This window comes from Schistocerca cancellata, chromosome 4 (genome assembly GCF_023864275.1).
Source record: "Schistocerca cancellata isolate TAMUIC-IGC-003103 chromosome 4, iqSchCanc2.1, whole genome shotgun sequence".
In the NCBI taxonomy this organism is placed as follows: domain Eukaryota; kingdom Metazoa; phylum Arthropoda; class Insecta; order Orthoptera; family Acrididae; genus Schistocerca; species Schistocerca cancellata.
In genome coordinates, this window is record NC_064629.1 from 727427911 (window position 1) to 727454570 (window position 26660).

General features: G+C 39.7%; 1 protein-coding gene across 3 annotated transcripts in view; it reads right to left on the bottom strand.

Moving 5' to 3' along the window:
* LOC126183795 (cullin-1-like) overlaps positions 1-26660 on the bottom strand; it is a 221017-nt gene that overhangs the window by 129693 nt on the left and 64664 nt on the right. The window lies entirely within an intron of this gene.

The window sequence follows — 26660 nt, forward strand, 5'->3', positions numbered from 1 at the left end:
CAGCTGTAATGTTTTAACTAGTATAACTGCAGTAAAAAAAAAGAACTTCTTGTTTTTTTTTCTTCTTTTTTTCAACAAAAGAATAACAAAATCCAATGCAAGGAAAAAAATCTCTCAGTACTGAACTCTGCTTATTACACAACACCATTCTGGGGATCAGATGTCAAATTTGCTGCAGTATTTCCTGTGCTATTGAAGAAAAAAATGTGGCAACATCACCAACATGTCTTCCTGTTTTGCAACTGACAAATGTGGCTTGTCTTTCAGACGAAGTATGGCATGGCATACAAAAGCTATGTTCTTTCCTCTACTGAATACAATGACATTTTTCCAGTCTTCTGTTTCAGAGTAAGAATTTTTAATAGCTATTTGAGACTGACAAGTATGAGACACTTTTATTGTACTGCATTTGTAGATGCACTTGCATTGACAACAATGGTTCAGCAGAGCAGCACCTTTAAAATTAAAAAAGTCAGTTGTATGCACTGAAATTACATGGAATGATTTCATAGCTTTAGCTGACTCAACAATTTTATGTAAATCTTATGGAACAAAGACTCTATTTCTACATAACTGCAAAACCTCTGTGAGAGCTGAAAAAACTGTAGCCATTAACCAAAAACTTCTGTATTAACTCTTCCAACCATCCCACAGTTACCAGAAACATCATTAAAAACACAACTGTGCTATTTTTATTTTGAACAGCACAATTATCTGGCTAGATGACATTTTTTTTATGCTGAACTAGCCCAAACTGAAGATTTTAAGCAAATATAAAGTAAGCTAAGAGCTACCCCGCATAATATGACTTTCATCCTACAAGGGGTCCAATATTCAGGAACAGACATTCTCAATAAATTGCAGCAACCATTACAAACTTGATTTCAGATAAAGCTCAGTTTAAACAGAGTTTGAAGGACTTTTTGATAGGCAACTTCTTCTATTCCATAGATGAATATCTTAACAGGGACTGTTAGACCAGCTTAAGTAAAAATGTCTGTTGGATTTCAGTTTTGACAGCACTTTGTCACAACGGTCAAGATTAGGTATTTTGTGTATGATAGATTTATTTAAAGTGCATAACTATGTTTCATTCTGACAGGGTTTTATTCTGTAAATATTAAGTTCTAGTTTACTGTAATGTATTCACATATCTTGACAATCTTCTAACAAATGACCAGGGTAGTGAGTATTATACTAAAATGTTTTATGTTATACTTCCTGACATGTTCCAAAACCATGAGAATCATCTAATTTTTGAGTCTACAGAATGAAAACTGAATCTACACTAATTTAATTATCACTGACATGAAACCCAATTTGTCTTCCTTCTATAATATATACTTAATGTGCTAACATTGATACAGGTAACACTTGTTCATATCAATAGATATAACAGTAGTTTCACAACTGGGGAGTTATGACTCAGATTTAACAATGCCCATTAAATTCAATGTACATTTGTCTGTTCAACTTTGGCTGTAACTGAGGTATCCTTATCATCTTGTATGTGAAAACTTAGTGCATCACATAATCTGCATGTGACTGTATGAGGCCTGTGAAAAGACATGTGGAAAATCTCTCTAAATAACTGACATGTAAAATTTGCAGGGAACAGATTTCAGCAGAAACATTACCATATATATGAAATGGACATTCTTGATAGGTTTAAATCTGGACTTAAGTACTTTTTACTCAACTTGGAATGATTTTCATGGCTTTCAACATGTGGGAAGCTGTTTATGCAATCTTTTAACTTGCTGTCTATCACTGTCACTGAACTTTTTATGGCCTGCATTCTTACTGTGGGTGTCTGCATACACAGATACTACTCCTTTTTTTCCAGCGTGAAGAGTTTAAAAAAAATCTGTGCCTGACCCCAAATATTTCCTGCAAAGTTGCTTTGCAATCTTACCTAGTGCCACCATTAGTACCAGGAATTACGTAATATGCTGTACATTGACAGTGATTGCTTGCTGCAGTATCACATGTACTGTGCCTGTGAATTTCGATTTCAATGATTTGCAATAAGTTCCTTATTCATTTTTGTTCCTTATTCTGTGACAATAGCTTAAAAGCTTCGAGTGATATGGTATATCACTGAATTAATAACTGCACTTTTAGGAAGCCTGAAGCAATAATATAAACTATACTGTAGCATTTTAAACACTTAAATACAGAATACTGATGTTCCACAGTAACATTTATTTTGGGCTTCCTAGGCCATCCTCGGGTAACTTAAGAGCAAACAGATAGTCCTACATCACTGAAAGTTTATGGCTGATTAAAAATTGTCTTTCCAAAGATACATGATGTTTAGCAACTATGTATCTATAAAAATATCACCAACATAATTAAAGTCACAATGAAGATCTGAACAAATAAATCATGTAATCCCTTGTACTGAAATATTAAAGGTATAAGATTGCATAGGCCAAAAATGGTGTACAAGTGAGCTCTGGAACATACTACTGTGTTATATGGGCAAAATAAATGATGGATGTGATGAACATATCGAAAAAGGAGGAAGGGGGGCAGAGGCGATAAAGGTGTCCATGGAATGTGCACGTGAAATGATTATAACAAACATGTTATGTAACAGAGAGAAAAAAATATTAACTGGCTGCTGTTATACTATGTCATTTAAAGTATACAAACAGCCCCCAAAACATATGTTTTTTATATTAGGTGCATTGTGCTGCTACCTATTGCCAGCTAATCCATACCAGTGACATCAGTAGTCATTAGACACCATGAGAGAGCAGAATGGGGCGCTCCACGGAACTCACGGACTTCGAACATGGTGAGGTGATTGAGTGTCACTTGTGTCATACATCTGTACGCAACATTTCCACACTCCTAAACATCCACAGGCCCACTGCTTCCGATGTGATAGTGAAGTGGAAATGTGAAGGGACACGTACAGCACAAAAGCGAATAGGTTGACCTCATCTGTTGACAAAGAAGCAGCAGACAGTTGAAGAGGGCTGTAATGTGTAATAGGCAGACATGTATCCAGACCATCACACAGTAATTACAAACTGCATCAGGATCCACTGCAAGTACTCTGAAAGTTAGGTGGGAGGTGAGAAAACTTGGATTTCGTGGTTGAGCAGCTAATCATAAGCCACACATCACACCGGTAAATGCCAAATGATGCCTCGTTTGGTGTAAGGAGTGTAAACATTGGATGACTGAACAGTGGAAAAACATTATTATATTAGAAGACAGTTTTCATAAGAAGTTGCTAGATCTAGATTTCCTAGGAAAGTGCAACATATTATCCACAGCCTAGCATGGTTTCCAGAAAAGCCGATCGACAGAAACAGCAGTATTTGAATTTCTGAGTGCAGTGCTCCACAAACTTGATAGTGGAGAAAAAGTAACTGCCATATGCCTTGATCTGTCTAAGGCCTTTGACATCATAGACCATATCCTATTGCTGCAGACACTTGATAGTATTTGTGTCAGAGGTACACCTAACAACTGACTTACACAGAACCCATTGAGTGCAAGGTCGCAAGTTCATTCTTTAGTAAGGCTCACTTGAAACTGTTCTGTTAACAGTTATGACAGGAAAAATATTAGGTGCTAATGACTCACCATGTGCATCAGAAGGGCAACAGAAAATGAGTGTCCAGGAGATGCAGATATCAGCCTTCTATGGGATGTATGTATTGCACTTCACAAAATGGATGTCATTGATATTCATGAAATGTTCAAAACAAACCATTCACTTGCACCTGAACACCGAATGAAAAATAGCATACCACAGTGATCACAAATGTTTGCACCATCAAGATTGAAGGTGAACTCCTTGGAAGTACAAACCGTACAGAACGTTCAGCTAGGTATGCACTCTTAAAGAATACATGTAGAATCATAGGGTGTAAAGGGGTGATGAGAACTGATGGAATGTGATGGCATGTAACCAAATGTGAAACAGTTTTTCATGGACTTTATTGTGAAACTGGCTACCCTTTAAGGTGTAGCTGCAGATAGTGTGATAATATGTTTAATAGGCATGGAAAAAACAAACATCCAGAGGCTCAATTTGTCCACTGGTGGCAAGTGGTATGAAGTGCAATGTCATACACTTTTGAGGAGGGACAGTTTGCTCTAAAGGAGTATGATTTTTATACTGAGACCAGGAATCAAGCAAAAGCACATTATTTTGACCCACTATTGGCCAAAATCACTACTCATATCATAGTTGTTCTCTTACGCTCATTTTCCCACTCTTGTTTGATGTGGCATAAATATTCCCTACTGCCATTGCAAGATCACACACATGAGAAAAAATAGTAGGGGGCAGAGCACCTCCAACTTCTGACAACTCAATAAATAACTTTCCAGCCAATTTATCATCCATATTAACAGTCAGCATAACTGTATATGAATGCATTACGGCATTGACATTAGTTGAACTTGTAAATCTCTCTTGGTACCTCTAATTTCCAGGGTTCCTTTCATATGAATTTTCTCTTCAAATCCCCATTGGTTAGAACAGAAAAAATAGTTCCTTACTGAACGATGGGATAAGTTTGTTTATCTCACCAACAAATTTTCAGTCCAATTCTGTAGTTTGCTGTGCATTTTCAAGTTGATGTTTGCTTGAAATTTCATTATCTTACGTCTTCCAATTCAGTAGCCCTGTTTGATGTTATGCAACCATCCACCGCTTCCCTTGAAATCACTGTAATCTACGTCACACACAAGTCACTATCGTGTGCATTCTGTAATCTGTATTGAGTAGCCTTGAAATGTGCAAATGCTAGTTTTTGTAATATGTGCACCTTGTACTCACTTGAATGTCCGCAGTTTTTCTTATGCCCTACATGGTCATATTGCTGCAGACTCGTTCAAAATCTGTACATAATTGTTTTTTTTTTTTTTACTAGGCTGCAGTGTGCTTTTTCCTCAGATGATATACTGTGAACTATGGATGCAGGGAATCAGGCAGATTCCGTATTTCTAGATTTCCGGAAAGCATTTGACACAGTACCCCACTGCAGGCTGTTACAGCATGTATGAGCATATGGAGTAGGTACACTGATATGTGAGTGGCTAGAGGACTTCTTAAATAATACAACCCAGTATGCTCTCCTCAATGGCGAGCGTTCGTCAGAGACAAGGGTATCATCAGGAATGCTCCAGGAAAGTGTGATAGGACTGCTATTATTCTCTATATACATAAATGATTTGGTGGACAGGGAGGGCAGCAATCTGTGGTTGTTTGCTTATGGTGCTGTGGTGCGTAAGATGTTGAAGTTAAGTGACTGCAGGAGGATATAAGATGACTTAGACAAAATTTAAAGTTGGTGTGATGAATGGCAGCTAGCTCTAAATGAAGAAAAATGTAAGTTAATGTGTATTAGTAGGAAACACATATCCATAATGTTCAGAAACAGCATCAGTAGTGTCCTGCTTGACACAGTCACATTGTTCAAATATCTGGGCATCACATTGTAAAGTGATATGAAATGGAACGAGCATTTGAGAGTTGTGGTAAGTAAGACAAATGGTCAACTTAGGTTTATTGGGAGAATTCTAGAAAAGTGAGGTTCATCCGTAAAGGAAACTACATATAGGACACTACTGTGACCTATTCTTGAGTACTGCTCAAGTGTTTGGGATCTGTACCAGGTCAGATTAAAGGAAGGTATCGAAGCAATTCAGAGGGGGCTGCTAGGGCATAAGGATGAGGAAGATAAGTTAAGAGAGATTATGGCTCATATGGAGCCATATAGATAGTCATTTTTTCCTCATTCTATTTGTGAGTGGAACAGGAAAGGAAATGGCTACTAGTGGTACAGGTACCATCCACCATGCACCGTAATGTGGACTGCAGAGTATCGATGTAGATGTAGATGATCGTCCAGGTACGTAATTATGTTTAGTACCTGCTCCTTGGACAACAATTGTTCTTTACTATGTTTCACTAGAGACAGAATTTGTCGGTCCCAGTCCAACAAGGATTATGAATTACTTGGTTTGATACCTGTTTCAATATCACTTACACTTGTTAAAAAAACTTATAATCATCATCATCACTGTACTACTCGTGTACATTGTCTGCACAGTCGAGAGTATATGACACCACACACTGCACTGATTTATCTTTCAGAGATGCTAATATTTCATTGGCCACTTCTTTCTCACTCTGTGAAATTCCTTGGACACTTTCTGATGAAATGTCAACTTTGGCAACTGTTATTGTAGATATGATGCAAAAAAGAATAATGAGAATCATGGCGGGAATATAAAGAAACAAACTCCGCAGATCACTATTCAAAAGGATGGGGATTCTTGCCCTCCCATATATTTACCTCCTTGAAAATTAAACCTTTATTAAGAAATATGTTAACACATCCTGGTGTCCTCTTCAGCAATGAAAATCTTTGGCATCATAACATGACAGAAAACTGACTTCCACATGCTCCAAATAAAAACCTGTTTGTACCAAAAAGGAACATTACACCACAGTAAAATTTTTTACAAAAAGTTGCAAAAGAAATTGGAATAATAAATGATCTAAACAAATTTACATCGGTATTGAAAGACTGTCTTTTAATACATTGCTTCTATAGTCTGGAAGAGTTCCTCCAAAATCTTCGAGAGCCTAATAAAGTTAATGTTAAGTGTATAAGCCACATTCTTTATCACTTACAAAAAATTGTATAAATATGACTACCTACTTGTAGCATATGAAGACTGTAATGATTAATATTAGTTTATTCATATTTTCAATTGTAATTTTCAGGATAAAGTGTTTTAATAATAAGTCAGAGCTGAAAAAAATATAATTAATACACAGAAAACATGTAAACGTGAAGATATATTTGCACTGACTTCTCCAATGTCTGATATCTGATGTGCTTTACTTTACACGTAAGATTTACTGGCCCAAATAAAAATTACAATTACAAAGGCTGAACATCCTTTGAATGAATATCATTCTTATAATATTAAATGTAATGTTCTCCATAGACGAACTAAAGGCAGGAAAACTAGTATTAGTCACAACTGTGTCTATTAATAACCACCAATCAATGAATCTTGACCTTATCCTTGAATCCTGACCTTATCCTTAGTGACCAAACACAATCTCATAATTTACCCTTACTGAAGTAGCAGCACCCAGATAATATTCTTTTCTCACCATTAGATAATAAGTTTGTTATAACTGTTCCCATGCACATTCCATAGACTCCTTGCCCCTTTAGCTCGCTAGCTATTTTGTCCATATAACATAATGCTCTGTGCCAGTACTCATTTGCACACCATTTTAGGCCTATAAATTTTTATACTTTTAATCTTTAAGTACAAGGTAATACAAGATTTATTTGTTCAGAGATGCTTTGTGAATTTCTTTATGGTTGTGTTTTTGTATATCGATACTTCTTGTTAAAGGTCACATAACTTTGGGCAAGTGATCTTTGTACAGGAGATAAAGTTTTTCTCGTGTGGTGTGTACTAACTTAGTCTGAAGTTGTCTGAGGATGGCCTAGAAGGCTGAACACTAGTCCATAATGAACTATAAAATAAATATTATTGTGCAACCTCAATACTGTGTATTTAAGTTTTTAATAAGTACCAAGAACCAAAAAGCACTGATAATGTGTTTTGTGAAAATATGGCACTTAGAATGTTTGACATTTCCACTCTTCATACAGTTACTAATGAAGCGCAGTTTATGAGAACTCTGGTGACTTACTGGTGGAAAACTACTTTCAGTCCACAGATTTGTTTCTTAGCAGAATCAAATGTTGTAGATATTATTAACAACACTATGTAAAACTCTACATCTTCACATCTTACATGCAGTAATATCTTCACAATAAGTAAACAAGCTGATGTCAATTAATTCACAGTCAGCAAATAAATTTTCAGTTATTTTGTACAGCTGTGGACCACCAACAAGGTCTGTTCTTTCAGATATGAGAATAAGTGAAAATGAGGTTCAAATTCTGTGATTTGTTCTACAGCCTTGAGAATGAAATTAAGATAAGGGTTTAATAAACTGTTAACAGTGGGACCATCAGAGATGGGGCATAAGGTAAGGTAACAACGATCTCTTCCTTCAACTGTGGAGGCCCTCTGCTCATCGAGTTCCTCGAGCGTGGAACAACAATCAAAGCTAACTTCCATTAAGTCCAAACACCCAGGAATGCTTTCGGATGGAATATCCTGTTGCATGATAACACCCACCCCACACTGGGAGGGGAGGGGATGAACACTATCTCTTACGTTAAAAACAATGGTGAAAAGTTTCTGATTAACAAATAAGTTTATTAATCTCAAGTTATGTATCAATATTGTTGTACACTGAGGTGAAAAAAGTCATAGGATACATTCTAAATCATGTCATACCTACTTTAGCCCAGCAAAGTGCAGCAGCTGGACATGGCATGGACTCAACAAGTTGTTGGAAGTCCCCTGCAGAAGTATTGAGCCATGCCGCTCCTATAGCCATTCATAATTGTGAAAGTATTGTGGGTGAATTGTGAAAGTATTGTGGGTGCAGGGTTTTGTGTATGAAATGAACTCTCAATTACGTCCAATAAATGTTTGATGGGATTCATGTCGGCCAATATGGATGACCAAACCATTCACATGAACTGTCCATAATGTTCTTCAAACTAATTGCCCCAGAAATTGTGCTCTGGTGACATGGTGCATTGTCATCCATAAAAGCTACATCATTGTTCCGGGAACATGAAGTCCCTGAATGGCAGCAAATGGTCTCCAAGTAGTTGAAAGTAACCATTTCCAGTCAATGATCAGTTCAGTTGGACCAGAGGACCCAGTCCATTCCTTGTAAACACAGCCCACAGCATTATGGAGCAACCAGCTTGCATAATGACTTGTTGACAGCTTGGGTCCATGGTTTCATGGGGAGGGCACCACACTCCAAACCTACCATCAGCTCGCACCAACTGAAATTGGGACTCATCTGACCAGACCTCAGTTTTCTAGTCATGCAGAATCCAACTGATATGGTCATGACCCCCTGGAGAGGCGTTGCAAGTAATTTTGTGCTGGTAGCAAAGGCACTCACGTCACTCGTCTGCTGCCATAGCCCATTAATGCCAAACTTTGCCACACTATGATAACGAATACATTCGTCATACATCCTTCACTGATACAGTTATTTCATGCATTGTTGCTTTTCTGTCAGTACTGACAACTCTACACAAATGCTGCTGTTCTTGATCATTAACTGAAGGCTATCGGCCACTGTGTTGTCCATGGTGAGAGGTAATGCTTGAAATTTGGTATTCTTGGCTCACTCTTGACACTATAGATCTTGGAATTTTGAATTCCCTAACAATTTCTCAAAGAGTTAAAATGTTGGAATGTACCATGCCTTTAGCTCCAACTGCCATTCAGCATTCAAAGTTTGTAAATTCCTGTCATGCAGTCATAATCAAGTTCGACACCTTTTTACATGACTCACATTAGTACAAATGACAGCTCCACCAATGCACTGCCCTTTTATACCTTGTGTACACAATACTAATGCCATCTTTGTATCTACATATTGCTATTCCACAACTTTTGTCACCTCAGTGTATTAATTTGATTTATGCAGTCTATAGAACTATTGTGTGTGTGTGTGTGTGTGTGTGTGTGTGTGTGTGTGTGTGTGTGTGTGTGTGTGTGGGATGGGGGTGGCGGGGGTGGCAAATGTCTCATTCATTCTTAATGGCTCTTTTTATGTTCTGGAAACCTATGTCAATATTCAGATACAATTTGAAGCATATATTGCTTCTGTTTCTCGTCATAAATTATTCTTGTAGTTCTCTATTAGGATCGTTTATCATTTTCAATTTCATGATTAGGTGCAGAGAGTTGACAAAATCTTCATTTCAGTCACACTGTGAACAATCTTATTGAAAGAAATTGTCACTCAAATCAAATCTTGTATGAATATCATTATTTTAATAGAAACAAACTGTTCCATACCCTTACTGACCATTTCTGGGGATTAATTGGTTCCTTCCTGAATGCTTTCACATCTTCATCGTATGGTATTGCTCATGATTAAATGCACCGATCATTTTCAGTTTTGAATCAGGAGACTAATTACGATCGAAGATGGGTAAGGTGGCAGAGGAGGATACATGAGCAATCAATGATTGTTGATTTTTGTAAACCTGTGTGAGACTGCATGATATACATACAACCTTATGTTTATAAAAGTTTTGAAAGAATACTGAAATCCAAATACAGTGTTTTGTTTTCAGAAGGCATACAGGAACTCAGAAGGGGTTTTCACATACACAATGGAAATGAAAATACAAATATAACAAAATTTCATTCTCATCTTATGAGCATAATTGAAATTTATCACAAAAATGAACTTATTCAAGCAACAAACACACCCTCCTCTTTTTTTTATTATTTACAGATGGTAACCAGTTTCTTTCCTTTTTTTGAAAGGGGGGGGGGGGGGGGGAGGGAGACCAAACACTGTCAGGAAATTTTTTTAAAAATTAATCATATAAGAGCCACCCTAATGTGCATTCAAGTTGATTTGTCCTTGTAGAACTGGATGGTTCCTTTTAAAATAAAAACTTTGTAGCCCTATGAGAGTTAAAATCTATCCAAGTTTCTATCTTCATTCACATAGAAAATCCTTTTTTGTGAAATTGTTTGAATCTTTTTGAAACATTATGTACCTTGGATGAGACCAAATAATAAAGAGCAAGTTAATTGTATATGTGGTGTAAATAACAGACACAATTTTGATCCTGCGGCCACTATGAATCATGACACAAAGAAATTGAAGGTATTAGGTACCAGTGGGCATTGATTTATTATATCAGTGGTGCAAGTTGAAAATTTATGCTAGACAGATTTGAACCCACAGGAGACCTGGGTTCAAATCCCAGTAAGGCACAAATTTCAACTTGTCCTATTGATATAAATCAATGTCCATTTCAACTTGTCCTACTGATGTAAATCAATGTCCACTGGCAGCTAACATCTTTAATTCCTTTGTATCTTCAAAGAGCAAGTTAGTCAGGGTAAATTGTTCTGCAACAGTTGGGAAACTAATATGTTCAGTCAGTCATCACATATCATACATAAATATATGAAGTCTTGATTGCAACACGAGTATTAACAGACAGCTAACTTGCAGAAAGAATAGGAAGCCAAATGGGCATCCCCCCAACGTCATCAAGAGCAGCCTAAGCTAATCTTACTGTATCACTTGCAGAGATGGAACTACTAAGAACTGAATTGAGAGTCACACTACAACGAAATATTTGCTATACATTATGGGAATATTGATGACAATTCCCACTGAGGTTAGAGGTCTCTAGAGTAACCAGCAAAATCATTCAGTTTATAATAGTCATTCTGTTAACTATACAGTAACACAGCAATTACACACTACCAACTCCTACAGGAATCCAACGGCTTTCTAAATTATGAATTAAATTACATTAAGTGTGATTGTCTTAATATCATGTGTTATGCACTTCTAAAATTTTACAGAGCAAGAAATAAATGCAGTATGGGTGAAATAATACAGCATTTGCATTGTCTGCCGAATTCTTCAAAAAGGCTTTATAAGTTGGTTGTGCATGAAAACTGTTGTCCAATTTCATTTTGCTCTACTTTATTATAAACAAAATGGAGACTTTAAAATACACACAAAATTCAGTTGACACTCCTACTTCGTGGAACATTCTAATTTCCCCTACTATCAGAATACACAAAATAAAATTGTGATTTTCCAATTTACGGCACATTTTTCTGGAGACAGTCACATATACAAATATAAGGGGTGACTCACCAAAAACTTGCAGCCTCCTACACACTTCTGAAATGGAATGTGTTATTGATATGCTGTCTTCACGGAAATGAAGTTTTGCCTAGGGTATAAAATTGCGACCCACATAAACATTTTAATAGTCACTAGGACAAATATTTATTTTAAAAAGTCACACTGTTTTGTTTTGAAATGCCTATCAACAATAACAAAATGAAACAAGAGTAAATTAGAAAGTAGTCCTCCCCCCCTCTCTCTCCCACTCCCCCCCCCCCCCCCTCTCACGCCTCTCACTCTCTCTCTCTTCTCTCTCTTCTCTCTCTCTCTCTCTCTCTCTGGAAAATGTAATTAACAAGTGTTAACAATTCTCAAGAAGAAATGGAAAAGGTCTTTCAAAGGTAGTGTTCCAAATGCCAGCCACCAGGTTCCATACAAGCTTCCTGTCTGCCACATGAAGATTGATACATACAGTCCAACATTTCATCAGAAATTTCAGTACAGCCAGCTGCCATTATTTCATATTATCTGGTGTAGTGAATATATGTTTGTAAACAGCATCTCGCCGTTAAAATTTTCTTCCCCAGTGAGAAAGCAGAAGTGCCACAACATGTCGTGGCATGGACTCGACTAATGTCTGAAGTAGTGCTGGATGGAACTGACACCATGAATCCTGCAGGGCTCTCCACAAATTCGTAAGAGTACAAGAGGGTGCAAGGCATTCCAGATATGCTCAATAATGTTCATGTCTGGTGATTCTGGTGGCAAGCTGAAATGTTTAAACTTAGAAGAGTGTTCCTGGAGCCACTCTGTAGCAATTCTGGGGGTGTGGGCTGTTGCATTGTCCTGCTGGAACTGTCCAAGTCTGTCAGAATACGGAAGGGACATGAATGGATGCAGGTGATCAGACAGGATGTTTACGTATGTGTAATCTGTCAGAGTCATATCTAGATGTATCAGGGGTCCCATATCACTACAACTGCACAAGCCCCACACCATTACAGAGCCTCCACCAACTTGAACAGTCCCCTGCTGACATGCAGCGTCCACGGATTCATGAGGTTGTCTCCCTACACAAAAAAAATTACAATTTGAAACGAGACTTGGCCATCCAGGCAACATGTTTCCAGTCATCAACAGTCCACTGCCGGTGCTGACAGCCCTAGGCGAGGCATAAATCTTTGTGTCGTGCAATCATCAAAAGTACATGAATGGGCCTTCGCCTCCAAAGGCCCAGATCGATGATGTTTCATTGAATGGTTCACATGCTGACACTTATAATGGCCCAGCATTGAAATTTGCAGAAGGGTGGTTGTTCTGCCACATTGAACGATCTCTTCAGTCGTCGTTGGTCCCAATTTTGCAGGATCTTTTTCCGGCCACAGCAATTTTGGAAATTTGGTGTTTTACCATATTCTGATATTCACGGTGCAGTGGTGATATGGTTGCACAGGAAAATTGTCACTAACTCACTACCTCGGACATGCTATGTCCCATCACTCATGTGCTGACTATAACACCATGTTCAAACTCACTTAAATCCTGATAACCTGCCATTGTAGAAGTAGTAACCAGTCTAACAACTACACCAGACACTTGCTGTCTTTTATATGCATTGCCACCTGCAGTGCCATATTCTGCCTGTTTACATGTCTCTGTATTTGAATATGCATGCCTACACCAATTTCTTTGGCACTTCAGTATATCTTTCAATTGTTTTAAAAATAAAGTGTTCATAGAAAATTCTTTTTAGTTTTGAAGTTTACTTTGATGCTAGTGTCTGTGATGGACAGGGGGGGGGGGGGAGGTACTAGCTAATATCTAATCACACCCAGAGTTAATGGTCTCAGAAAGGTTGGAAACCACTGGTCTATTTCATGTCTCTTCAGGAGCCACCTAATCTTCCCTGTTACTGTTGAGATTATGGAATGTTTCAGAGGAATTCATTTAGGAAGGATACCTTTATCCATATCAGACCTACTAACCACATACAGTACCTCTAATTTTAATTTGACAGTTGTCACCCCTTCCATGCCAAAAAATAACTGCCTTTTAGCCTGGCCATCCATGGAAGGCGTATATGCAGTGATCAGAGTTCTCTTGCCCAGTATGCTGAAGGTCTCATAAAGGCTTTCAGAGGGGTCCTATCCCCTAAGCCTAGTCCACAAGCATATTTCCCATGCCATATCTTCACACTCCTCTAATTCTCCCATGAGCAAGATGTAAAGAAATGCCGGCCTCATCCCCCCATGTTGTTCACCAGACAATCAAAGACCCAGGTGCAAGACTTGCAAAACTTGCCCACCAAACACATCCTATTCCCGCCCTGTCACAAGTTTATCCTATCCCATCAGAGGGAGGGCCATCTGTGAAAGCAGCAATGTCATCTATCAGCTCTACTGCAATTTCTGTACAGCATTTTATGTGGAAATGATATCCAGCTGTCCACCAGAATGAATGGCCACTGTCAAGCTGTGGCCAAAAGCAGACTGGCCCAGTGGCAGAATGTACTGCAGAACGCAACATGCTCAAGTTCAATGGCTGCTGTACAACCCATGCCTTCTGGATCCTTCCCTCAAGCACCAGCTTCTCTGAATCACACAGATGGGAGTTATCCTCATGGCCACAACTGCCACTAACCTACTGCAGTCATACCCTCTACTCAACAGCTTCCCCTTTTCCTGTTCTTTCCTGTCACCCCCTCCCAAACCACGCAAATAGTCATTGTGCATTGCACCAACTTGTTGGCTCTGGTGCTAATGTGTCATATTCCTATCTCACATACGTGTTGCCTCTTTACACAACCATGTACCTCTCTTCAAACTCTCCTCCCAATTCCTGCCTCTACCCACCCCTCATATCTGTCTACCTGCTGAACTGTAGCCATGACACTGTGTGTTCAGTTGTTCAGTTGGCACAATGTAGCTGCACTGGTTCATATGTGTGTGTTGTGTGTGTTGTGTGTGTGTGTGTGTGGGGGGGGGGGGAGAGAGAGAGAGAGAGAGAGAGAGAGAGAGAGAGAGAGAGAGAGAGAGAGATTCATCAGAAAGCTAGCAATGTTTTCATTCTGTTTTGTGTGCTACTATGACAATGTTTCTACTATTTGTTGAGTGGTCTCTTTTACTCCTGAACTACATAAAACAATAGTAAGCTACACATTCACTTTTTGTAAATCTAACATTGAAATACTGAACTTACTTCTTTCAGTCATTTATTCCTTTTCCTGCAGCTGCTGTAGCACGTTACCCTCTTATGAATTGCAAATCCCACAATCAAGTGCAATTCTTTTTATAATTAATTAGGTTCTGAAAGTGAAAAACTAAGTTGGTCATCAGACAATGTAGGAGTAACTGTTGCACTATAAAACGTTCAGCAATGTGGGGCTATGCCCCATGAGCTGTCTCTGCCTGAAGATCCATGAGAACAACTACACTTCGATTTCTTGGAAACATTTCTTAAGAATTAACTGGCTTGTAGTAGCAGATTACTTATGTAATTTCCCTTTCCTTGTCCATATGTGAACCATAACTACTACCCCAGCCAAAACTGAAGAAGAGACCAGAAATTATCAACTACAGCAGCTGAGAGCAACAACTGCTACACCACCTGCTTTCAGCAGCTGCACACACGCACAATCTGTGCCCTCACTCACCACCAGCTCCAGATGAGGATTTCTAAGTCAATGGGTGGGACTTGATGGAGACTAGGCCCCACCATTGACCACTATTTCCCCTTGGCCACAGCTTAGTACAAGTGATTCTACAATGGTTGTTAACTTCTTGAGGAAAGGGTCCACAGAAAGTCCATATCATTTGAAAGGCATGTTAAATTCTATCAAAATATTAACATTTATGAATGTTTCAGGCACAATATGTGCACCATAAAATTTCTGTTGCAGATTATGAAAATTGTGGTACACCATGTCCCACACTGCAAATCCAAAAGAAAGTGACAAATGAAACCACCCACACAACTGATGTAAACCATTAGTGGTAGTATCAAAGAGCCATTAATTTTAGTGGAGATATCTTCAATGCCTCTCTCCCTTCCTACCAATGTGACCACAGACCAGGTGCTACCATCACTAAGGTTCAATTAAAGCAGAATAGATCTCATCTCCCACAACAACTCCACCAGGTGGTACTACACCACTGTGCTTTGCTTTCCTCTTACCACAGACATTACCAGGACAATCCAATCATCTGCTCTTGGGCTTAAATGTCAACTGAACGTCACATCAGTTTCACTCTCAAAGGATTTTAAGTGATAAAGACATAACTGCTGACCTGTGAATTTTATATTTTGTATGTCTTGTATATCTGGTCTTCTGTTTGAGTGTTTCTATCAGGCTGATAAACTCTGGGCATTCCTAAGAGTACCCCTAGAACTGCTGTTTGATTCAATAGTTATAAAGTTTATACTGTTACACGCTAAATGTATCTAGCACAGCTCTATGATGCTTATACTTCACAGACAATAAAGGAATATTAAGTATGACATGGTGTGCAGTCTTTTAGACATAGAACTTGGATGCCAACTGGCCGCCACAGAGACTGAGCCCAAGTCATTCACTTACGGTGGCCACTAAAACTGTCAACCCTCCAGGCCATATGCACAGTTTGACAACACTGTAGGATGCAGAAGTGTCTGGAGGAAATGTTGTCTCTTTCTCACTCTGTTACACTGCTGTATCAGCTCACCCTCTAGTGGTAAATGTCACAAACACAAATCGCAAGTTTGGGTCCACACATTCCCCAATTTTTTTTAATCGCATTTCAGCTGTCTGATCTTTATCAGACTGATGGAACCTTGCAGACAATTTTCTTTGCTTTTTAGCCCACCGGAAATAGCAAGAACTTCCAGAAACAGTTCTGTGAAACAGCTCATGGCTGCATCAGGATCAGAACAGTTCACACTTGGGAGTTTCCTCATCCTACAATGGGGTTGTTTGGGGGACGAGACCAAACAGCGAGGTCATCGATCTCATTGGATTAGGGAAGGACGAGGAAGGAAGTAAGCCATGCCCTTTGAGAGGAAACATCCTGGCATTTGCCTGGAGAAATTTAGGGAAATCAGAGAACACCTAAATCAGGATGGCCAACAGCTACTGGCCGCACACCACCCACTGTCTGACACCATGACCATGGCCCTATGCGTGTGTTTATGAACTGTCATTTTCATGTCTGAAGTTCTAATATTAATCTTATTGTAAAATAGAGTTGCAAGTGGAAAAAAATTATTGACATATTGTTCACCTTGGGATTAATAGAGAGATGAAGGCAGCATTGCTTGCTTTGAGTTAACTAGAGAGGTGAAGGAAGCAGTGGTAGCTTGAACCTTTCACACAATGTGTGGGATAAGTGCTTTTGGGCAAAACAAGCCAGAATTTTTGTTTTTTCTTTTCTTTTCAAGAAAGATCATTCTGACATGAATGATTTTTCAATATCAGGGTGTACACATGGACAAGAAAAAAAATTCCTGGATTTTCCCGGTTGAAAATACACTTTCTCCTGAGTGAAAATACACTTTTTCCATGTTAAGTGACAGTATACTTTTCCTTGGCACTGTAAAACTTATCAATCCTCTGAATGTTGATGGTTTTATACACCAACGTAGAATTTCCCGGCACTTTAGAAAACAAAACTCAGGGGGAAAAAACATGTTTTGGAAAGATCTTTGATGTGCAGCAACAAGTACGCTGCATATTTTCATGTTACAAAGGTATAAATTTGAACTGCACTAAACACTGCATGTTACTTTCTGAGGCACTGAAATCAAGATTGTAAGCCAGTCGTAGTTAATGTCACGTGATCTCACCAGCTGATGACAGCATAGGACACGTGATGTAGTCAGCCAATAGCAAGATCACTCTTCAGTAGCGAGCACACACAAATAAGAAAAGTTAATGGTTTAAATTACTATACATAGTGTTGCTACAAGAAAAACAAAGCTTTCACATATAATATTGGTCTCTAAGATTAATAAGCTGCAAGAGAAGCTAAGATTCTACATATAATGTTGATCTTTTTTGAACCCTGTGTGTTACAGACAAAAACGTGCTAGTAAAATTTTTAATAATGACGTAAATGTCTGATCTTCTGGGCTCAAAATTCTTCTAGATGGTCGTCCTCAAAGAGTTGATTTTTAAATGAGAGTCAAACGCTCTGTGATTTAAGAAATTAATCGTACATTCTCGCACATAGTTCACCTTGCATAAAAGGAAATTTACTTTGAAAGTAACGCTTTTCAAACCACCATTCACAATATTTTCCCGTGACCAGTTAGAAATTGGTTCATTTCAACAGTTGCCAGAGAGTGCCAGATAACAGGCGTTACTGCACTTGCACAGGAAGCCCGTATGTTTGTACACGTAACACATTAAAAGATCTTGCATTATGTCATAAAAGAAACAAGACATCAGAGGATACTTCAAGAGCACCAGAAATTCATGAACCATACTAAAATGCATAATTCAGCTGAAAGTGCACATTCATATGTCCAGATTTGGATGTAAATTTTCTTGAGTGCCAGTACTGTATTGTCTCATGTTTGGTTCTTTATTATGGCATAATGCCATACAAGCTAGAAGATGGAAAATGTGCACTTGAAATTCAGCGAACAGTTGAAACTAGCCAACAGTGTGAAATTAAACACTTTGTTTCAAATAAATTGACTGCCTTGGCACAAAAGATTAATAAAAGCCACATCTCTTTAGCAAACTGACAAAAATAACTTCATTGTTCTACAATGCGATTAATGCTGGACTGTCAAAAAGGTGGAAATAAAACCTGAAACTAGTAACATATTTTAGCTTTCCGTAATAATGCGAACATATTTTAATTCATTTGATAGTTCCCGGCCACAGAAATCCGTTTTGTTTTCATTTAATGTGAGAGCAATAAATGAAGAGGAAACAGAAAAATCACTAAATGTAAACAAGGGTCACGTGGAGACTACCCACCTCCCCACTTCAACTCACACTGGTCTGTGCATCATCCCCGGTTCCACGATATTTCCGAACCAGGGAAATATTACATAGTGGCGCCCAGTCACACATCTGTAGCCAGAAGACCGAGAAGGTAGTACCACAGTCTAACATAACAGTTGCGACACTCACTGCTGTAAAAGTTGTTACCCTTTGACAGATGGAACGACACTAGCACTCCAAGCGGCAAGAAAGGTGAACGTCAGACACTTCATAAGCATAATATTTGTTTTGCATCCATTTCCTACGTAATTTACAAAATATTTGAGTTATTTTCTTGCCTCCAAGGGTTTATGTAGTATCAGAAGGCATAGATGTTTCTAAAAATGATTCTAAAATAAGTGCAAGTATGGACAAGAACCATGACTAGAGTGGCAAGCAACAACTCATTCGTGAAGAAAAACTTGTGATGTTGGATAGAATTGCAGCTTACCACATTGATATCAAAAGAATATAAACACACAGATTCACACTTAAGAAGCACAGACATGTACCTCTACATGCAAAAGGGGTCGATGGCTCATTTATCATTACGTAGGCCTACAGTGTTTTAGTCATTGTCACCTGTTGCCACACGTACAACCTTCATCTTTATATTATCCTAAGCGGGACAAGCAACTGCCAAATAGTGGGAGAAATACATTGAAAACATTAGATGAGCTGATTACATTACATTTTACACAAAATCAAATATTTTCATCTTTTCGTCTTGCAGCACTTTTCTCTTTCAATGGCATGCTAATCTGGCTTCACAAAAGTCAAGGGCATCTTTTTTTAAATATCAGGATCCTACAGTCTTCAACATTAGTTTGTCATTGTTCACTTGATACTTCTGATACAGTTTCTGTCACTGTCTGTATTTAAATTGATAAGCACTTTCCTTGTCCCGTAATAGTTTTGCTCGAAGTCTAGCGATCTGCACATTCTGACACTGCACACACTTTTGTAAGACACGAATAACTGTGTTTAATCTAACCACTTCATCATCAAAGCAGGTCTGTGTTGATGATTCACATGAATCTGGCACTGATACATGGAGAGTTGAACTGGCTGCTGCTCTGTCATAGGACTGTTTTACAGCTTTACATGATTCTAAAATAAGTGCAAGTATGGACAAAAACCATGAATAGAGTGGCAAGCAACAACACATTCTTAACTGCCATCTGATTCACATCTGCTGTGCAGCGAGCTACATTAATTTAAGTATTAACTGTATTTTTCTTACTTGTCACTTCTTCTTCCGTGTGTTTTTGCTTTTAGGGAGCTTTAATTTTTGAGTACTAGTAATAGTGTTCCATAGATTTCGTGTTTGTTTTGAATACAGTCAGAGAGAGTCCCTTCAGTCAGCTGTTGTGCTAGTTGTGCTAGTGTTTGCTTTGAATACAGTCCAGAGACAGGTAGCACTTATTTTCATTGTTTTCAACAAGAAGTGTCTAGTAACCACAGTTTAGTCAGCTATCAGCCACCCTTAGTGAATTAGCAGTCTAGTTAAAAGTTGATTAACTCTCTACAGTAAATTGTTGATTCCTCAGGATGGATAGAATATGTGACTGTTGTGTACAGACGCAGGAGGAGCTGGCCACTGTTCGCAAACAGCTGAACATGTTGATGGCCGCGGTCAGCCGTCTTCAGGCTGCTGCCTCGGAGTGTAGCGGCAGTGGGGAGTCTGGTGCACCGCGTGGTACACCCCGGGGGTTACATGCTTCAGCCACAGTCCCTGCTGTCAAGGCATCTTCGCAGATACTGGGCACAGTTGGGCCACCCTCTCCCCAAGGGGAGTGGTGGGTTCAGTGGCGTTCACGGCGCACGAGGCAGAGGGTCAATGTGGAGGCTGGCCGTGTGGCATCGCCGGCTCTGCCTGTGAGTGGACATATGCCCACTCCTTCAGCAAGATCCGAGTAGGCACACGGGGGGAGTGGTTTATTAGTGATTGGGAGCTCCTACGTTTGGCGCGTGATGGAGCCCCTTAAGGAAATAGCGGAAAGGTCGGGGAAGAAGGCCAGTGTTCACTCTGTCTGCTTGCCGGGGGGGGGGGGGGGGGGGGTCGGGGTCTCATCCGAGATGTGGAGGAGGCCCTGCTGGCGGCGATACAGAGCACTGGGTGCACCCAACTGCATACTGTTGCTCATGTTGGCACCAATGACTCCTGCCATCTGGGTTCAGAGGTCAACCTCAGTTGATACAGGTGGTTGGAGGAGTTGGTGAAGGCGGAAAGCCTCGCTCGTGGATTGGAATCTGAACTAACTATTTGTAGTGTCATTCCTAGAACCGATCGTGGTCCTCTGGTTTGGAGCCGAGTAGAAGGCTTAAACCAGAGGCTCAGACGATTCTGCAGAGATCTGGGGTGCAAATTTCTCGACCTCCGCTATCGGATGGAGAAATGAAGGGTCCCCCTAAATAGGTCAGGCATGCACTACACACAAGAAGCGGTTACAAGGATAGTGGAGTATGTGTGGGGTGCACATGTGGGTTTTTTAGGTTAGAGAATTCCCTCCCTAAGCCTGACAAGATGCCTCCTGAGACGCGACAAGGTAATAGTAGGCAAAACGCAACAGGGAGTAACAATATTAATGTTGTAATAGTAAACTGCAGGAGCATCTATAGAAAGGTCCAGAACTGCTCTCATTAATAAACGGTCACAATGCCCACATAGTACTAGGGACAGAAACTTGGATGAAACCAGATGTAAACAGTAATGAGATTCTAAACTCAGATTGGAATGTATACTGCAGAGACATGCTGGACAGTGAAGGGGGAGACGTGTTTATAATGATAAAAAGTGCAATAGTATTGAAGGAAATTGACAGAGATCCCAAAGGTGAAATAATTTGGGTGAAGGTCATGGTCAAAGCAGGCTCAAACATGGTAATTGGATATCTCTACAGGCCCCCTGGCTCAGCAGCTGTTGTGGCTGAGCACCTGAAGGAAAATTTGGAAAATATTTCAAGTAGATTTCCTGACCATGTTATGGGTGGAGATTTTAATTTGCCAGATATAGACTGGGAGACTCAAATGTTTATAATGGGTGGCAGGGACAAAGAATCCAGCGAAATTTTTTTAAGTGCATTATCTGAAAACTACCTTGAGCAGTTAAACAGAGAACTGACTTGTGGTGATAACATATTAGACCTTCTGGTGACAAACAGACTCTAACTATTTGAAACAGTTAACACAGAACAGGGAATCAGCAATCATAAAGCGGTTACTGCATCGATGATTTCAGCCATAAATAGAAATATTAAAAAAGGAAGGAAGATTTTTCTGTTCAGCAAAAGTGACAAAAAGCAGGTTTCAGAGTACTTGATGGCTCAACACAAAAGTTTTGTCTCAAGTACAGATAGTGTTGAGGATCAGTGGACAAAGTTCAAAACCATCATACAATATGCATTAGATGAGTATGTCCCAAGCAAGATCATAAGAGATGGAAAAGAGCCACCGTGGTACAACAACAGAATTAGAAAACTCCTGTGGAAGCAAAGGGAACTTCACAGCAAACATAAACATAGCCAAAGCCTTGCAGACAAACAAAAATTACACTAAGTGAAATTTAGTGTGAGGAGGGCTATGCGAAAGGCATTCAATGAATTTGAAAGTAAAGTTCTATGTACTGACTTGGCAGAAAATCCTAAGAAATTTTGGTCTTATGACAAAGTGGTAGGTGGATCAAAACAAAATGTCCATACACTCTGTGACCAAAATGGTACTGAAACAGAGGATGACAGACTAACGGCCAAAATACTAAATGTCTTTTTCCAAAGCTGTTTCACAGAGGAAGACTGCACTGTAGTTCCTTCTCTAGATTGTCGTACAGATGACAAAATGGTAGATATCTAAATAGACGACAGAGGGATAGAGAAACAATTAAAATCGCTCAAAAGAGGAAAGGCCGCTGGACCTGATGGGATACCAGTTCGATTTTACACAGAGTACGCGAAGGAACTTGCCCCCCTTCTTGCAGTGGTGTACTGTAGGTCTCTAGAAGACCGTAGCGTTCCAAAGGATTGGAAAAGGGCACAGGTCATCCCCGTTTTCAAGAAGGGACGTCGAACAGATGTGCAGGACTATAGACCTATATCTCTAACGTCGATCAGTTGTAAAATTTTGGAACAAGTATTATGTTCGAGTTTAATGACTTTTCTGAAGACTAGAAATCTACTCTGTAGGAATCAGCGTAGGTTTCGAAAAATACGATCGTGTGAAACCCAGTTCGGGCTACTCGTCCACGAGACTCAGAGGGCCACAGACACAGGTTCCCAGGTAGATGCCGTGTTTCTTGACTTCCGCAAGGCATTCGATACAGTTCCCCACAGTCGTTTAATGAACAAAGTAAGAGCATATGGACTATCAGACCAATTGTATGATTGGATTGAAGAGTTCCTAGATAACAGAATGCAACATGTCATTCTCAATGGAGAGAAGTCTTCCAAAGTAAGAGTGATTTCAGGTGCTGCAGAGGAGTGTTGTAGGACCATTGCTACTCACAATATACATAAATGACCTTGTGGATAACATCGGAAGTTCACTGAGGCTTTTTGCAGATGATGCTGTAGTATATCGAGAGGTTGTAACAATGGATAATTGTACTGAAATGCAGGAGGATCTGCAGTGAACTGACGCATGGTGCAGGGAATGGCAATTGAATCTCAGTGTAGACAAGTTTAATGTGCTGTGAATATAAAGAAAGAAAGATCCTTTATCATTTAGCTACAATATAGCAGGTCAGTAACTGGAAGCAGTTAATTCCATAAATTATCTGGGAGTAGGCATTAGGAGTTATTTAAAATGGAATGATCATATAAAGTTGATCGTCAGTAAAGCAGAGGCCACACTGAGATTCATTGGAAGAGTCCTAAGGAAATGCAATCCGAAAACAAAGGAAGTAGGTTACAGTACACTTGTTCGCCCATTGCTTGAATATTGCTCACCAGTGTGGGATCCATACCAGATAGGGTTGATAGAAGAGATAGCGAATATCCAACAGAGAGCAGCGCACTTCATTACAGGATCATTTAGTAATCACGAAAGCGTTACGGAAATGATAGATAAACTCTAGTGGAAGACTCTGCAGGAGAGATGCTCAGTAGCTCGATACGGGCTTTTGTTGAAGTTTCGAGAACATACCTTCACCGAGGAGTCAAACAGTATATCGCTCCCTCCTACATATATCTTGCAAAGAGACCATGAGAATAAAATCAGAGAGATTAGAGCCCACACAGAGGCATACCGACAATCTTTCTTTCCACGAACAATACGAGACTGGAATAGAAGGGAGAACCAATAGAGGTAGTCAAACTACCCTCCGCCACACACCATAAGGTGGCTTGCGGAGTATGGATGTAGATGTAGATGTAGATGTAGATGTACATGGATTGTCGAATCTTTGTGGCAGTTTCCTCTTCATCGTCAGTTGAGGTGGCTCATTTGGGATGTCAAACAGTGTGTGTACTGCATTCCACATGAGTTTATTATTGTCTGCGTTCATGAACTGGTTTTGTTCGAAATGTAGCAAAAAAAACTTAATATTATTATACAGGTGAACTGGGTCTTTTTTTCAGAAGGTCTTCTCTTCTGCTATGAACTAGCCATTTTCTACTCCTAAAATGAAACATTAATCATTAATACACATGTAGTTTGCAAGTGAATCCTGATGATAAAGTTTAGTAAGATGATGGTATATACCTGTCAGGATCCTTAGGAAACCTAAAAAAAAGACAGCTGTGGTGTCTTCTTCCTGTTGTTGCTGCAATTTATTGCACTACAAACGCTCCCACTTGTAAAAACCATTGTAGAAATCAAAATAAACAACTACTATTCGCTTTCACGATCACGCTGAACTCAACAGTTTAACTTACTGGCCGCTTGGGGCACTGCTGGCGCGGTAGGCAACAAAATCGGCGTGAAGTGTCGCGACTGTTATGTTAGACTGTGGTACTACTAATTTGCAACTCAACTGCGCATGCACGAGAACCCGCCCACAACTGCTCAAATGAATCTAATGTAAACAGCTGTCACGTCACGCTCATCAGAGGCAATTTGTTGTTAGGAAGGATTGTATAGCCTTCCTAAAGCCTTTGACACACTTTGCTGTTAGCAGACGCTTGTACAGGGTGTTTCAAAAATGACCGGTATATTTGAAACGGCAATAAAAACTAAATGAGCAGCGATAGAAATACACCGTTTGTTGCAATATGCTTGGGACAACAGTACATTTTCAGGCAGACAAACTTTCGAAATTACAGTAGTTACAATTTTCAACAACAGATGGCACTGCAGTCTGGGAAACTCTATAGTACGATATTTTCCACATATCCACCATGCGTAGCAATAATATGGCGTAGTCTCTGAATGAAATTACCCGAAACCTTTGACAACGTGTCTGGCGGAATGGCTTCACATGCAGATGAGATGTACTGCTTCAGCTGTTCAATTGTTTCTGTATTCTGGCGGTACACCTGGTCTTTCAAGTGTCCCCACAGAAAGATGTCACAGGGGTTCATGTCTGGCGAATAGGGAGGCCAATCCACGCCGCCTCCTGTATGTTTCGGATAGCCCAAAGCAATCACACGATCATTGAAATATTCATTCAGGAAATTAAAGACGTCGGCGATGTGGCCGGGCACCATCTTGCATAAACCACGAGGTGTTTGCAGTGTCGTCTAAGGCAGTTTGTACCACCACAAATTCACGAAGAATGTCCAGATAGCGTGAAAAATGGGCCAATGATTCCTTTGGAAGAAATGGCGGCCCAGACCAGTACTTTTTGAGGATGCAGGGACGATGGGACTGCAACATGGGGCTTTTCGGTTCCCCATATGCGCCAGTTCTGTTTATTGACGAAGCCGTCCAGGTAAAAGTAAGCTTCGTCAGTAAACCAAATGCTGCCCACATGCATATCGCCGTCATCAATCCTGTGCACTATATCGTTAGCGAATGTCTCTCGTGCAGCAATGGTAGCGGCGCTGAGGGGTTGCCGCATTTGAATTTTGTATGGATAGAGGTGTAAACTCTGGCGCATGAGACGATACGTGGACGTTGGCGTCATTTGGACCGCAGCTGCAACACGGCGAACGGAAACCCGAGGCCACTGTTGGCTCACCTGCTGCACTAGCTGCGCGTTGCCCTCTGTGGTTGCCGTACGTGGTCGCCCTACCTTTCCAGCACGGACATCCGTCACCTTCCCAGTCCGTTGAAATTGTTCAAACAGATCCTTTATTGTATCGCTTTTCGGTCCTTTGGTTACATTAAATCTCCATTGAAAACTTCGTCTTGTTGCAACAACACTGTGTTCTAGGCGGTGGAATTCCAACACCAGAAAAATCCTCTGTTCTAAGGAATAAACCATGTTGTCTACAGCACACTTGCACGTTGTGAACAGCACACGCTTACAGCAGAAAGACGACGTACAGAATGGCGCACCCACAGACTGCGTTGTCTTCTATATCTTTCACATCACTTGCAGCGCCATCTGTTGTTGAAAATTGTAACTACTGTAATTTCGAAAGTTTGTCCGCCTGAAAATGTACTGTTGTCCCAAGCATATTGCAACAAACGGTGTATTTCTATCGCTGCTTGTTTAGTTTTTATTGCCGTTTCAAATATACCGGTCATTTTTGAAACACCCTGTATGAGCACTGTGTTTTGTTGCTGTATATGGCGCATTTCCTTTGTGACTTAAGTTTTATTTTTTCCCCACTCTCGTTTATGTTTTGTTGCTGCAGTATTATTCTGCAGAAGCAAGATACAGTAATATCCTTTGGTAGAGTATTGGTTCTTACCAATCAAAATCACAAAAATTTAACTGAAAACTAAAACAATGAAAAATTCCCAAGTTTTTCCCGGTTTTCTCCCGGATAAAAATATTCCCAAGTTTTTCCCGAATATCCCGGTTGTCCC